Source organism: Callorhinus ursinus, unplaced genomic scaffold, assembly GCF_003265705.2.
Source record: "Callorhinus ursinus isolate GAN/ISIS: 27379988/994484 unplaced genomic scaffold, GSC_fseal_2.0 scaffold9, whole genome shotgun sequence".
NCBI lineage: Eukaryota > Metazoa > Chordata > Mammalia > Carnivora > Otariidae > Callorhinus > Callorhinus ursinus.
In genome coordinates, this window is record NW_027397071.1 from 54,525,986 (window position 1) to 54,542,732 (window position 16,747).

General features: G+C 41.8%; 1 protein-coding gene across 1 annotated transcript in view; it reads left to right on the plus strand.

Moving 5' to 3' along the window:
• Positions 1-9,214: 9,214 nt before the first annotated feature.
• OMA1 (OMA1 zinc metallopeptidase) overlaps positions 9,215-16,747 on the plus strand; it is an 81,353-nt gene continuing 73,820 nt past the window's right edge. Inside the window, exon 1 of the mRNA XM_025871725.2 lies at positions 9,215-9,285. The gene's annotated coding sequence lies outside the window, so the exon portion shown is untranslated. The remainder of the gene's footprint in view (positions 9,286-16,747) is intronic.

Below are 16,747 nucleotides of genomic sequence, written 5' to 3' on the forward strand. Positions count from 1 at the left end.
AAAAAAAAAAAAAAAAGCCATGAATCTATGTGCAGTATTCCCCTAGCGCTGGAGTTCTCCTATTCTCCTTGATCGATCAACTTGGTCTTGGCTTGCTGGCTGTTTGTGCTGATCTTCTGGGGGAGGGGCCTGTTGCTGTGGTTTCCAAATATCTTTGCCGGAGGCGGAATTGCCCCGCCCTTGTCGGTCCCGGCTAAGCAAGCTGCTCCGGTTTGCTCTCAGGAGCTTTTGTTCCCTGCAAGCTCTCGGTACAGCTTTGGAGGACCAGGGTAGAAATGGTGGCCTCCCAATCTCCACTCGGAGGAGCCGAGAACTCGGGGCCCCGCTCCTCAGTGCGCCCCCAGAGAAAAGCAGTCACTCCCGTGTCCCCGGTCTCCGGCCCCACTCCGTGCTCACCCGGCCTGTGACCGAGCGTTGCTATCTCTGGTACCCGACCCCGCGCAGAGTCTCCAAACCCAGCAGATCCCTGCAGTGCGTTCCCGCACCACTCCTCCCCGGGAAGGAAGGGGGTCTCCCCGGATCTGCTGCTTGTTGGGTCCCTGCTGGGGGAGCCATGCCCCGACTGGGCCGCAGATCACAGTTTATGGCAACCCCGAGCTGAGAGCCCGCGACTCTGCTCCGTCTCTGCAGCCGGCTTCCCCGCTCTGATACCCGGGAGCTCTGGCGCACTCAGGCACCCCCGGTCTCTCTGTGACCCCAAGGGTCCTGAGACCACACTGTCCCGGGAGGATTACACCCCCCGCTTAGCCACTGGAGCGACGTCCCTCAGCAGAGCCGACTTCTAAAAGTTCCGATTTTGTGCTCCGTGGCTCTAGCACTTGCCAGAAGCGGCCGACGGAGGCCCCTCCCCCGCCGTCTATCCTCCCGAATATTGCCTCAGATTCACTTCTCCGCACGCCCTACCTTCCAGTAAGTGGTCGCTTCTCTGTTCAGAGAGTTGTTGCTACTCTCCTGTTCGATCTCCTGTTGAGTTTGTAGGTGTTCAGAATGGTTTGATCCCTATTCAGCTGAATTCCTGAGACCAGACGAAATCTAGGTCTCCTACTCCTCCGCCATCTTGCTCCGCCCCGAGAGGGATAATCTTAAGCAGGTTCCACACTCAGCACCGAGCCTTATGCGGGCTCGATCTTACAAACCTGAGATCATGACGTGAGCCAAAATCAAGAGTTGGATGCTTAACTGACTGAGCTACCCAGGCTCCCCCTAATATTGCATTTTTAAAAAGGCTCTTTCTGCTGAATGAATGATGTATATGGACCTGTGATGTGAATTTCCTCCTTGCCTTGACCCCCAAATTTTCGGTATAAGTTGGCTATGCTAGTGTGCCATATGGGCAGTGTTGTTTGTGTAGAAATCAAGGAAAAGGCATGTCTTTGTTTCTGTGAGATAAAAAGGGAACAACCATGAAAAGTGAAATCAGGAACCCCATAGGAGCGTAAGGTAAGAAAGAGCAGGAGCATCCCTGTGGGGGAGAGCCGGGATCTGAGCTGGTATCTGCTTATGGATGCACACAGAAATAAAATGCAAAGATTTATTGATGGGGAGAATAGGGCTTTCTGTTGTCTCCGTCTATGCTTTTATGTATTTCCCAAATTTTCCATAATGATTATAATTTATTTTAATAATCAGGAAAAAATCCCAGAAATTATTTAAAGGAAGAACAGTTCATGGTGATATATTATTTAGACTTTAATCCAGATCTTCAGAAAATGCTTAAAGACCTGGCAAACCGAGTTCTTCCTTTATTTAGTCTAATCAGACCCCTAAATACTATTAAAGTAATAATTTTCATCCTTCGTGAGTATAATTATCCTCTTCAAATTATTCTCTTTGATCAGCGTGGGGAGTTTAAAAAATTATTATTATTATTTCATTAAGAAATCCTAAGTAAAAGCAATTACTAGCTTTTATACTAAAAATTAATCAGCACATATTACAACTGTCTAGTAGCTACACAAAAACACACTTGGTCATCGTTTATTTTACTATACTTTTGAAAACCAAATGAAGATTCAAAATTGTGAGTGAATAGACATTAGCCATTTGCTATGTTGCATCACTGGGCTACAAACAGGAATAGAGCAAGAAACAGTTTCTGCCCTCAAAGATCTTACATGTCAATGCATCAGTGGTGTTGGGATTGGATGATCAATTAAAAAGGTAGTTGCAATAGTGTGGGGCAAGTGTTACTGATGTGGGAAACAGAGGCAAAATAAAAAATTACATTTCCTTCCTGCCTACAGCCCATTGACAAACCTTTGAAACAGGTAGAGTGACTTTCGTCCCAGAGCTCAGCTGTCTCAATGTTGACACTTTGCTAAGGGCAAAAGGCAATCATAGCTTAACATTATCCTGATCACCCTCCCCACCTTAGGACCCTGTGAGTCTAGTTTCACATATAAAAATTCCTTTGGAAATTTCCTTTATCTCTACCTCCCCCAGGATATATGTTAGCAATCATCCCCCAAGCACATTGCCCACTGATACACATCTGAAGGGTCTCACGACTAAAGTTTTATTAGACGGTAATAAATGACCTTTCCCAATAATAGCTAGCCCCTTCGAGGGGAAGGGGCTTATATGGGTCCTTGCTTGGTCCTTATATGGAAACCTTGCTTCCAAATTTTCTTAGAGACGTACGCTATCCCCAACCCTCTCCCAACTTGTATATAATTGGCCATTCATGACCCCAGTGCAGCTCTTTCTACCCACAGGTCCTGTCCCGGTGCTTTAAAAAAACCACCCTTTTGCACCAAAGACATCTCAAGGATTCTTTCGTGGCCATGGGCTCCAAACCCCATTTCCACATCATTCTAGTGAGGGAGTACTGGGCTCTGACAACATCCATCAGGGAGAACTGATGAAATCTGAGGTGGAGGTGGGTATCAGCTTAGGGAAGATCCGCTTCAGGAAGTTCTAGAAGCAAGACTTGCCCACGTGGGTGATTCCTGCCCTGTGTTTTGAAAAATAAATCAGCCAGGTGACAGTAGAAAAGGCATTCTTAGCAGATGCCACCAGTGCTCACTCATATCTCCCGGCATGTTGGTGTCTGGCTCATGTTTCTGCACATGCGGGTCCAACTGGCAACTGCCAGCATCTGAATCCCTTTGCTTGAGGCTTTTTCTGGGCTCCCAGGAGCACATGAAGGAGGCTGGAAGTGCTAGAGAATTAATCATCTCCGGGACAGCCCTCAACCAATGACTAGCCGCAATTAGTGGATAAATAGACCAGCAACTTCAGCCTTCAGTTTGGAACCTCTGAGGTGTGTGTTACATGGTCCCACATTCATCAGAGGGACTCCACTCCATCTGCCCCCATTTGTAACTAGTTTGTTAATGCATCATTTATTGGCTTCCTTTCCTTCCCTGTCTCACTTCCCTACTTCCCAACTGGTGCTTCCTGGGATCATCTCCCAGTGAATGACTTGCATTTGAATCCTTGTCTCAGGGTATCCCTCTGAAGGAACACCAAATTAGACAACATCTCATACAGAGAAAATGGCTTGTACGAGAGCCTGGGAACATAAGCATGGAGATCTCATGACACATTTAAGTGATTATCCACATTATTTGAGAATCTACTATCCTGGCCTCTTGGTCTACCATGTGGACTCATCTAGGGCTTAGAAATCAGTGGGTACCATGTTGTAATGACTCCTGTTTTATTTTGGGAATTGTTGGAGTTTAGAACAGCAGGGGATTGTTAATTTTCCCTGGACTCCTCAGACCTACACTGTGCCAGGCACGTAGTGTGCACTCCATAAGTGTTTTTGAATTAATGAACTTGTTTATTTTATTGAAATTAGTGTATAAAAAATTCCAGTGCCTACTATATAATGCATGTTCAATGTTTATTGAACAGAATTGAAGGACCCTGGAAAGTCAGACTCTTTTTGAACAGGCATTGTGCCACCTAGTGGTGATTTTTGAGGAGGGGGTGCTTTGCAGGCACTGGTCTTGTGCTCTAGAATTTTGGGGACTTCGATTTTACTTGGGGTTCAAGGCTGGAAGCTGAGTTATTTGTAACAGCAAAATGACAGAAATAGCTTAAATGTCCAGGGACAGGGGCATGATAAATTAAATGATGCAATATCATCTTCATAGAACACCATGCAGTGATCAAAATGGATTAAGTTGATTTATATGCACTGACACAGAACTTTTTACAAGACCTGTTGTTTAAGTGATAAACTGGTAGTCACAGAAAATACATATAGTATGATGTCATCATGTTAAAGCAAACACAAAAATACCCTTATATCTTTGGTTGTTTGAGAGGTGGGCTCAGCAACAGACTGGGTGGGGTGACAGGATGGTTTTTCAGTCCCATCCAGTTCTGAGATTCTGTAATCCTATGAAGTCAAAGCTTATAGTTCCTTTAAAAAGTATACTGCTTTGACCCATATAAGAAAACTGTAAAACTTTATGGAGGGACATAAAAGAAGGCCTGGCTAAATGGAGACACATGTCAAGTTTCTTGGATTGATAGAGTCAACCTTGTAGAAGTATAACAGTCTTCAAAATTAATTTAAGTTTAAAAACAGCAATAACAAAATTAATATCCCTGTGCATTTTTGGGTGGGGAGGACTTGAAAAAGTCTTCTAAAAGTTGTCCTGAAGGTCAAACATATTAAGAAGAGCCAGAAAGTATTTGAAAATGAAATCTATATTGTAAAGTTAGAACGTTAGCATCATGTACTAGTGCTAGAACAGACAAAGGAACAAAAGAGAAAACTCCAGAAGCAGAGAATTTAGTTTATACCAAAGTGACGCTTCAAGTCAGTCAGGAAAAGATGGGTAATTCAATAAACTGTTGGGACAGCAGTTGCCTTGGTGGTCCTTCCCATGGGCACGACACCAGCACGTGTCCACTAGCCTGATCATTCAGAAAATATTTTAAGTTATATTTTTTCTGTCTGACCTTGTACTGAAATAAATTCCTGATAAAGAAAGAACAAAGAACAAAGTCATTAAATACCAGAAGAAAATATTGGTAAATATATAACGTTGGGCTTGAGATAGACTATAAACACAATCTTAAAGGCAGAAACCATGATGAAAAGATGGATAGATTTGTTTCTATCAAAATTTTTTAAAGTTTGTGTATCTGCATACATAAATTAACGAAGTTGAAAGACAAATGCCAAGCAGGGGAAATGTTTATTACATAAATGACAGAAAATTCTTAAATATATAAATTGCTTTCACAAGACAATAAAATGCAAAGGAGTATTTGATAGAGAAATGGGTTAAGGGCATGGACAGGATATTTGCCAAAGAAGAAATCCAAACAGCATATAAGCATGGAAAAATGTTTACATCGTTGAGGAATCAAAGGAATGCACATTAAAAGGACAGTGAGAAATCTTTCATCCTATCAAAGTTTAAAATATTTAAAGTCATTTTAATCTTGCATTTCAAGAGGGTTGCTTATCAGAGTGTTGACAGTGATTAATTATCTGTGGGTAGTGGGTTAAGGGTATTTTTCTCTTTTTTGTTTTATTTTTCTTGGCATTAATAGTTTATTTTGGCAATAAAGGAGTAATAGTTTGTGCTGACTCTTAGAAAAGCGCTCAACTGAAATCCCTGGAGAATTCATCTCTGGGGAAAGAGCAAAGGATGTGTCAAAGTGATAGGCTTCCTCTCGGGCCTGGCTTGCAGTCGCGGACCCATATTGCATCATCTTGGCCCCCAACTTCAGGACGTGGGGCCAGGTGGCTGCTTTTTAGACAAGAGGCATGAGACCAAGGCTGGGAGACCACTCAGCAAGCTAGAGCCTAAAAATCCAGGTGGCAATTGATGAAAATAACACACTAGAACTTGGTGTGACTACTCTCTTCAAGCCAAAAAAAAAGGAAAAAAATTAAAGGCATGCCTATTCATGTTCTGTGGGAAGAAAGGCTGGGTTGCCAGAAGAAGTAAAGTCAGTCAAGCCTGTGGATGAAGAAAATGCTGAGCTAGTTTTTGTTGAAGTAGAAGATGCTGCAGTTGTCTGTACTGGGGTCATTTCAGATTCAGAACTGGTCTGTTCCAAGATTTGGAACAATCAGGCCTGGCACATGTTCAAGGAAAATGAAAGTTCCCTTCAATCAAGGTACCACCCGTTCACTGCAGCCTACCAAATGTATGACCCTTATCAAATCCCGTGGCCACCTTGCCTGGCTCTCAACCTGAATCGAGATCAGCAGAGTTGTCTGTTGAGTTACTGTCTGCACCTGGTTTTAAAACAAGCTGAACCTCACAATTCTTCAGAGTTACCCTCCCTTTTAACTTAGGATTCAGTTTCTGGTACTTCCTCTGGGAGGTGTAATCGAAAGTCTTTCTGTATCTAGGCAGCTTCTACCTCTGGAGAAAACTGAGTTACCTTGGATGGGATTCCCTGGAAACAGACTTTGAGATAAGTCTCTGTGCAGGGTTGTTGGGGTGCGGTGGAGGGGTCCTCAGGGACAACACCCATAAGTAAGGGACAGAGGATTGGGCAGAGGGAGAAGTGGTGCTTCTCAGCCAATCTTATGGGGAGCTCTAGAGCTGGGGTGGCCTTGCAGGGTTGTCCTCAATTTAGGCACAGAAACCAGGCCTTTGTGTCTCCTGAATTAATCAGTCACTGGATGCATGCTGTTCCTGGGGAGAAGGCATATTCTTGGATGAGGCAGGTTATATCAGTCTCAGCCAAGGGAAGTCTCCAGGGAGGAAGGCAGCTGAATTGACCTAGCAGACTGTTGAAGAAGAAAACAAGGTCCCGAGAGAAGTGGGTTTGCTGGAAGGATTTCTTGTGGAGCCAGAAGACCAGACAGAGGGTTATGCTCCACAGGAGGCCCAAGGGACAGACCATACACAATGGCAATGGGAAATGCACTAGTGAGAGAAGTACCAGCATCACTGAGAAGTTCAGAGGGGGCTCTCTTCTGCAGACCAGAGATGATGGGAAGAGAAGCAATCACAGGGCTGGGGTTGGTAATAATACCAGTTGGTAATGACAGCATCCTGGAGCCATAGAAGCCAGGTGGTGGCTTTAACCACCAGAAGCCTGGGGGCTATAATTACTAGAATAGCTGGCAAGTTAAGAGAGTCTGCACAGGGAACCTGATCCTCAGGGGCTGTAAAGGTATTTAATAGTACAAGGTGTCCCTAGGGGAAAAATAGATGGGCAGCCAGCAGGGTGCTGCTTAATATCTAGAAACAGAAGAAGGCAAGAATTGGGGAGCAGGAGTCTGAGGGTGGTTGCCCTAATAAAAAAGTCATGCTTCTTGCTCAATTCTCAGATTCTGAGTCAATCTTCAGACCAAGACAACAGAACCCATCGACTGAAGAGGTGGGTGGGTCCTTAGGAGGGACCCTGCAACCCTGAAACAAATATTTACCACAATGATTACTCTATGGCCTGTGAACCTTTTCACAGCTAACTCTATGTTGGGGAAAGAGAAACACCCAGAAATTTAGCAGGGTCTGAAAAGATCTTGTTACCCAGAAACCCAGAGTGTTATCATGGTCCCTCTGTAAGAGTGGGGACTTAATAGTGGTAAGCAGAGTCCTGGATAATATCCAGCTTACAATGAGTCCATGGGAGCATAGACCTATCCACTGGTCTTTCCTCAGTCCCTGAGTGCATCATTGGGACTGTATATTGAGAACAAGCTCCACATTAGGTCCTTGGCCTTGAGTTCTCATGGTGGGGAAGACCAACTGAAAGCCACTAAAAATGTCCCTTCCCTACCAAGGTGAGATAATAAATCAAAACCAATATTTCATCCAAGGGGATAGGATGATGATGGTAGAGATTAATGCCACCATTAAAGACTTAAATGATACAGAGTAGTTGTCCCTGTCATTTCTCCCTTTAATTTGCCAGTCTGGCTGCTTCAGAAACCAGGAGAACAGTTTATAGACTGTGGATTTAACCATGTAGTGGGCCTGATGATAGTCATTGTACCATCTTGGTGATCTGTCATAACACAGTCCAGAAGGATCTGGATCACCTGGACATCCCAGAGAACCCCACCCTATCTGTTATAATGATAGCAGCATGCTCATCAGGCATGCTGAGCCGGAGATAGCTAGTACATTCCAACACTTGGTAAGACACATGCACTTCAGATAAGCCCATGAAGATTCAGGGACCAGCCACTTCAGTTTTTAGGGAACCAGTGGTCAGGGATCTGCCAGGATAGTTCCTTCAAAGTAAAAGGCAAATTAGAAAACACAAATAAGCAAGGCAAAAGAAACTATTGCTTATAATCTTGTAAAAGCTTATAATCCTCTAAAATTGTTTCTAGCGTTTACATCTTTTAAGATGTTTTTCATCGTGCGTAGAATATAAATCTAACAAGCTATATAGAATCATACCACTATCTTGAGACCGTGTTTATTTACTTGTTTGCTTGCTTACTGCCTAGATTTCCTCACTGTGATACAAGCTCCGTGAAAGTCATGTCTTTATTTTTTTTTTTAACATTTTATTTATTTATTTGACAGAGAGAGACACAGCGAGAGAGAAAGCACAAGCAGGGAGAGTGGGAGAGGGAGAAGCAGGCTTCCCGCCGAGCAGGGAGCCCGATGTGGGGCTGGATCCCAGGACCCTGGGGTCATGACCTGAGCTGAAGGCAGACGCCTAACCGACTGAGCCACCCGGGCGCCCCCGTGAAAGTCATGTCTTTATCTTATTGACTGCTGTATCCCTGGCACCTAGATGCACTTGGTTTTGGATAAGTATTTTTTGGTGCCATAAACGATACGTACTAGATACATTGCTTTGTAGCTATTTTCAACTAACTTCCAGATGCTTCGGGTTTTACTTCATTTTTCTTAAAATGTGCCATTCCAGAAGTCATGTGAAAGCAGAGAATTCTCTCACTCCAAAGACTACTTCTATCAGTGCAACTTCAAAAGCAAGAAACCTTAGTCCTTTGGCAGCCCTCGAGTCTCTTTCCCTTTGGCCAGCACTGCCTTAGACTCTTGAGCCGTCACAGCCTTGCCTGGATCATTCTTCAGAGGTCCCAAATCAGGTTCCAAGGACGTAAGTGAAGACGGGCCAGGAAGAGTCCAGCCCGGAGCCACGGCCCTCCTCCGGCCACGCGGGGGCGTGAGAGCGCTACCGTGCTCTCCCGGTCAGCTGCCCGCGGGGAGGACGATTCCGGGCGGGTGTGGCGACTGCCCGCTGTGGGCGGAGCGAAAGGCGCCCGGGCCCGGACACAGGGCAGGAAGTGAGGAGGCGGGGCTTCTGCGATGGGGTGTGCGCTTGCGCAAAAGTCCGGCCGGAGGTGTGGTCTACGTTTTCGCCACTGCTAGGGTCTGTCCTTTTGGGGACGCCTTTGCTCTTCTTTTACGAGTTGGGCCGGGCCCAGGGGCGGGGGCAGAGTGCGGGAGTTGGGGTGAGAGGACTTCGCGGGGCGCCGGGATGCGGGGCGGGGCTCGCGAGCACTGCGGGGCAGGTTGGGGTGGCGCAGCCTTGCGGGGGCAGGGACGAAGGGGCGTCCGGGCGGGAGTGGGGAGGGCCGGCGTCTGCGGTCTGGGGAGAGGGGCGGGTGGAAAAGGGGTACGGGAGAGTCAAGCCTCAGCCCTCCCTCCCCTCCCGGCGTGAAGTGCAGGGACCCCAGGGGCCCCTGCCCCCCGGGGAGGTGCTAGTTGGCATGTGGATGTGGTTTCCGGGTTCCCTGGTTCCCTGCCTCTCCCCTCAGCCTTTCCTTCTCTTTAGCGGCTCCTTTTTTTTAAGTAGTGTAATTAACGCAGCATGGTGTGCCTCACATCGACACCTTCACCTGTGAAAAACCGCCTCTTGCCGCTTAAAGCAACTCGAGAGGCAGTCCCTCTCTTACCTCCTCACTCTCAAAGTAGAGAACATAAAAGTTTCCTACCTAAACCCTGCCATGAAGAACTGAACATTTCCTTTCTAAACAGTGCTCGGGAGTTGTGATAATTTCTTCATAAACTTGTCTACAAATAGCACTTTTTATACTCTTTAAATAATGTCACTTGCCTGTGTAAAGCGGAGCAACAGTTTTATTGTGCCGTGCAGTCCTCAATGAAAAATTTTAGTCCGGGGCGATGAAAATAGCTCATTTGGAATTCAGGGATTGATCAACTATCGTGACTCCAACCAGTGCTTGTGTAACCCTCACGAAAATGATGTAGGTTTATATCCATCATCTCAGCCGTGGCGAAGAAGTGCAGGCTGACATTTGGAACCTTAAGAACCAAGTCTGTTGCCTTCCAATTTATTTTATTTTATTTTTTAAGTCTTCTATCATGGATGTACTTTGCTTGAATGATTATTTTAAAGTACACGTTCTATTTTTGCCAATCTGACAGCTGTTTCCATAGAAACTAGAGAAGAAATAGTCATTTTCAGCAGAGTTGTTAAAACTGTCTTCCAGGCTTCAGCCGTGAGTGCCAGTGAGTGCTGTACTTGCTCATTCTGAGATGGTACTTAAAGAATTAAGGATCTGAAATATTCTTAGAGGCTAACAATCCAAATTGTTTAATTTTCTCACATCATTAGTTTAGTAATCTTAGAAGTTTGCCAGCTGTTTGTTGACCTGCTACAGTTCTTCGAAGAGGCTGTGTCCTGATTCTTTCTTAGGCTCTGTGTAGTCTAGTGTTGGCTCTTTGGAAATGTATAAATAGATTTCTTCACCAGTTCTTTACCCTTTCTTAAGGATAAACCAGGGATTGTAAAATTTCAGGCACTGTTTCTGTTCTAAATGACACTTGATTGGCAGTGGCACAAATGATAACGTTTTTAGTTATGTTCGTGTAATGTTTGGGGCTTTTGCTTATACCTTCTGTGTCAGAATATTTTTTAAAGATTTCACGTAAGTCATGAGAAATGAGCAAGAGTTTGCTTGCCGTAATCACAGAGCTAAGCAGTGTAATAGATGTGCATGGAAATAGAGGTGAGAGCTTTTCTGAAGGTTATCGGAAAGTCAGTGGGTCTGGAGCTTGGGAATGGGTGAAGGAGAGCTGGGGGAAGGTGCCTGGAGAAATAGTGGGAGGTGGCATTGTGAGAGGCCTGGTCTATATGGAGGAGTTTATGGAAGCCCATGGAAACCATTGGAAATTACAAAAATAGTTGCCTTTATAGGTTTTGGGGCTTACAAGAGTAATAATACATCCTGTAAAAATTTAAACAGCACAAAAATACATGAGATGAAAATACTAAATCCTTTACATCCACCATTCTGCCACTCAAAATAACCATAATGAATAGTTTGCTACGTTTTGGTTTAGATTAATTTATATTTATATATGCTAGCATATTTCAGCATTACTATTTTTGCAAATTGGGCAGAGATTTTTGTCTGCTTTATTTTCTGTGGTATCTCCAGAATCCAGAGTGGTATGTGGTATGGCATGTAGGGGGCACTTATTAAGTATTTAATGAATGAATAACATCATTCAGAGATAAGAAACTGAATGGGGTTTTGTGTAGGTTTGTTTGGCCAAGGTGGTTAAGAAGTTTTTTGTGTTTTTTTTTTTTAAATTTGTGGCCAGCATTTTAAAACTGATAACTTCCACTTAAAGTTTGAATTTTGTCTTTTCTTGAAAATATTGAACTGTGGTAACACTAAGCTCAGGTTCCATTACACTTGTTGCACCTTCTTTAGATGGACATGAATCTGCATTTACACCGGTATGGCTTTGCCTGGACCCCACCAACTTGCACTGTTGAATACAGTAGCCACTAGTCACCTATGGCCATTTTGTTTCAAATTAACTAAAATTAAGTTCATTAAGAATTCTATTCCTCAGTCACACCAGCCACATTTCAGGTGCTTAGTAGCCATAGGTAGGAGCTAGCATATTGGACAACGCAGACACATTTCCATCATCACAGAAATTTCTGTTTTGCAGCGCTGGTTTACACATCTGAGTTTGCCATTCCTGATCTACCGAATTTTTGCAGGTAGCATTTGTTATTTTTAAGATTTGTGTGTCTCTTTGTCATTACACAAATCTCTGTTTTTTAAAATGGCTGCATAGTATTTAGCGATGTAGGACTTTATGAGAGTTGTAGTAGGATTCTCTTGTCTGATCTGCATTTTAGAAAGATTGCTTTAGTTTAGTTTGTTGGGGGTGGGAATGAACTGTAGGGGTAGGAGTTGGTGGTTTAATAGGCGGAGAGATTGGAGGGTATATAGTAATCAACAACCTAAGGCCACGGAGCCCAGGAAAGGCTAGATTGAGATATTAAGGAGGCAGAATTGACGTGTAAAGTCACTGCAGAGATTATCCAGAACTGATTATCTGGAACTGATTCAGTGTTGAGAATTGGGAATTTGGTTTGCAAAGTCTAGAAGGAACCCTTAGCTAATTCTAATAAGCATCACGTGGTAAGCATCACGTGTAATATTAAAATGTTATCAGCTTGTATATGAAAGGTGTAACTGTTTTATACCATGTAACTTAAGTCAGAGATCATTTATTTACAAGATGCAGAAACCCTCTGAAGAGAGGGAATTGTTACAGGAAGAAAGTAAAGCTCATGAAGCTCAGTTACATTTAGGAAGGACAGTAGACTCTTGGGAACCAGGAGGGTATGAATCTTGCCCCCTCTCTTTCTCTCCCTGAGGCTTCATGATCTTTTACTTTCCACACATTGATTCCATTGTCCTTTCTGTTGATCCACTTCTTTTGCAAAGGTTTTTGTTTGTAGTACTTGCTTGCATATTGCTTTGTGTTGCCATAGCACCAACTATAACTCCAATTTATACATGCCCTTATTCTTTTGCGTGATACTGCCTCACCAAAAGTCTTTTCTGTGTCAGATTCCCACTGCTAGCTCTGTGGCCAGTGACAGGGGTCACTGGGAAAGATTGACAGTCTGGGCCTGTCCCTTAAGTTGAGGCTGTAGGATGCCCTTATAAAGGGAGTGTGATCGGGCTGAGTGTCTGAAGCTTATCTCTTATAGTAAAGGATCTAAGAATGTAGGTTTGTGTTGTTTTTGCAGTTTGACTTCTAGCAAATGACTTTCTATTTTTAAACCTTAAGTGTACTTTCTCATTCGAAACAATTATTTTCTGCATCTGCCCCAATGGCATAAAAAATAATAGTTGCCTTGAACTCTTCTGCTACTCATGGATTTCCTTTCTTTTTTAAAAATTCATATAGTGCATATTATGCAGCCATCAAAAGGAATGAGATCTTGCCATTTGCAACGACGTGGATGGAACTGGAGGGTGTTATGCTGTGTGAAATAAGTCAATCAGAGAAAGACATGTATCATATGACCTCACTGATATGAGGAATTCTTAAGCTCAGGAAACAAACTGAGGGTTGCTGGAGTGGTTGGGGGTGGGAGGGAGGGGGTGGCTGGGTGATAGACATGGGGGAGGGTATGTGCTATAGTGAGTGCTGTGAATTGTGCAAGACTGTTGAATCACAGATCTGTACCTCTGAAACAAATAATGCAATATATGTTTAAAAAAAAAAAAGATAGGGGAAGAATGAAGGGGGGGAAATCGGAGGGGGAGACAAACCATGAGAGGTGATGGACTCTGAAAAGCAAACAGGGTTCTAGAGGGGAGGGGGGTGGGGGGATGGGTTAGCCTGGTGATGGGTATTAAAGAGGGCACGTTCTGCGTGGAGCACTGGATATTATGCACAAACAATCATGGAACACTACATCAAAAACTAATGATGTAATGTATGGTGATTAACATAACAATAAAAATTTAAAGTGAAAAAAATTCATATAGTGCATAACACTTAATGAGGAACTGTATTCTATTATCCCTTAATAGTCTTACTTAGATACATTTCCCCCCTTAACTTGGTAATATCTATGAGGGCAGGGACTGGATTTTATGCTGCATCTGTAACTCTCAAGCCACCAGTTATTTTACTACACTCAGCTTGGTTCAAAAAAGCCCCCAAAACCTAAAAGTATCTTGTTAATAACATCAGATTATTATGTATCAAGTCTGGACTCTGATTTAAAATGGATAGTAATTCCAAAAGGTTAACTTGGAGTAAATGTTTACTTAGCATGCCCTTTATTTATAACATTATATATAAGGTTAACATATATTAATATATGTTAATGATGCAAGGATAGAATATATGAAGTCTATAAAAATTTTGAGTGACTTTCAAATAGTTTGGTAATACGGTTCATTAAAACTGATGTTCTTTTTTAAATTTGATTTAATTTTTTAAATTTTATTTTTAAAACTGATGTTCTGAAGCATCTTTCTAGATAGTATTGTATTAGTCTAGTTTGAGTTAGATTTATATATTTTCCTCCAACTTTTATTATGAAGATTTTGAAGCAGAAAAATTGAAAAAAAATTTTAATGAACACATATGTAACTATGACTTAGATATGATGGTTAGTGTTTTACTGCATTGGCTTTATGTGTGTGTGTGTGTGTGTGTGTGTGTGTATTCAATTTGAAAGTGAGTTTTATTCATCATAAAGAGATACTTGAGCAAGTACTCAGGTATAAGATATTCCCCTACATAACCACATCATTGTCATCTAATAAGCAGTACATACCTAAAATAACCTGAAAGCAAATCCATATGCAGATTCCCCCAAGAGTCCCAGTTGTCTTCTGAAGCTATTTTTTTTTTTCAAACTAAGATCTAATCAGAGTTCACACATTGCATTTTATTGTTGTCTCTTTTTAGTATCTTTTGAAAAATAGCTTAATTGATGTATAATTGATATAAATTGTACCTATTTAAGCTGTATAGTATACAGCTTAGAATTATTATAAGTTTTGACATGTGTACATCTATGAAACTAACACCACAATCAAAATAGTGAACGTATTCATTACCTCCAAAACTTTATAATCCCTTTCCTGATCTTTACCTTCCCATCCTCAGGCAACCATTGATCTCTCTGTAACTATAAATTATTTTGCATTTTCTACAGTTTATATTATAGAGCTGGAATCCTAGAGTATGAACTTTTTTGGAGGGAGTAGTGTCTGGCTTCTATCACTTGATAGTAATTAGAGATAAAATTGCTTTTGTATATTGCTTTTGTATCCTGCCCCCTAACTAACTGTGATATGTTTGGGTTTTTTAAATAGATGATCATGTTATGTAGGCATAAAGACCATTTAGCTTCTGTGTTTCTTGTCTGGATGCCATTTATTTAGTTAGGCATTTATTCATTCTATTGTGTTGACTAGGATCTCCAGTACAGTATTGAATTTAAGTGGTGAGAGCGAGCATCCTTGCCTCAGTCCTGATCTTAGGAGGAAAGTATAGGCTTTCACCTATAAATATGCTGTTGGTTATAGTTTTCTATAGATGTCCTAGTTTACTGAGTTTTTTTTTTAAAGATTTTATTTATTTATTTGACAGAGACAGAGACAGTGAGAGCAGGAACACAGGCAGGGGGAGTGGGAGAGGGAGAGCAGGCTTCCTGCCGAGGAGGGAGCCTGATGTGGGACTCGATCCCAGGACCCTGGGATCATGACCTGAGCCTAAGGCAGATACTTAATGACTGAGCCACCCAGGCGCCCTACTGAGGGTTTTTTTTTTATCAGGGTTGGATGTGGGATTTTATCAAATGCTTTTTCTGTATCAGGATGATCATGTGGTGTTTCTTTTTCAATAAATAGGGTGGATTACATTGATTTATGAATTTTTACTCAACCTTACATTCCTGGGACACATCTCAGCTGGTCATGATGTAGTCTTTTTATATATTGTTGAATTCGATTTTCTAAAATATTGTTTTGTATCTATGTTCATGAGAGATATTACTCTATAGTCTTGTTATTTTTTTTTCTGGCTTTAGTATCACAGTAATGCAGATCTTATGGAATAAAATGCAAACTGTTAATTTCTTTTCAGTTTCCTGGAGAATTTGAATAGAATTATTATTAATTCTTCCTTAAATGTTTCATAGACTTGCCCAGTGAAGCTATTTGAGCTGGGAGCTTTCTTTGCGGGAAGGTTTTTAACTGCAAGTTCAATTAAAAAAATAGATATAGGGCTCTTCAGATATATCCATCTCTTTCTGAGGTAGCTTTGGTAGTTTGTGTTTTTCAAGGAATTGGTCCATTTCATCAAAGATGTCAAATTTAAGATTTTCTCTTCCACTAGTTTTAGGAAATTTGATTAGGATATGTCCTGAAATAAGTTTCCTTTGTGTTTACTGTGTGTGTGGCTTTTTAAATTTCTTGGATTTGTGGGATTACAGTTTTCACGAAATTTGGAAAATGGCCATTATTTTTTCAAGTTTTTTTTTTTTTTTTTTTTTTTTGGTCTACCAGCCCTCCCCGCTTTTCGGGGACTCCACTTATACATATTTTAGGCCATTTGAGTTATCCTACACCTCTCTGATGCTCTGTGCCTTTTTTTTCCCCTTGGTTTTTTATTTTGGTTTTCTTGGTTTCTATTGATATGTCAGGTTTACAGGTCTTTATTTCATTGTTACAATATCTAATCTGCTGTCATCCAGTGTAATTTTCATCGAAGACTTTGTACTTTTCTTGTTTAGATGTTCAGTATAGGTCTTTTTAAAAAAACATATTCTACGTCTCTACATAACATTCTCAGATTTTAAGTTCTTACACATGGAATATAGTTGTAATAACTATTTTAATATCTATCAATGCTGTCATTCATGTTATTTAGGAGTGAGGTTTTATTAATATTTTTCCTAATTATGGTTCACATATCCTGCCTTTTTGCTGCCTGGTAATTTTTAATTATAAATTATACCTTGCTGAGTGGTGGATAATTTTATATTCTTTTAACTGTTTTGAGCTTTTTTGGAGAATGTGGTTAAG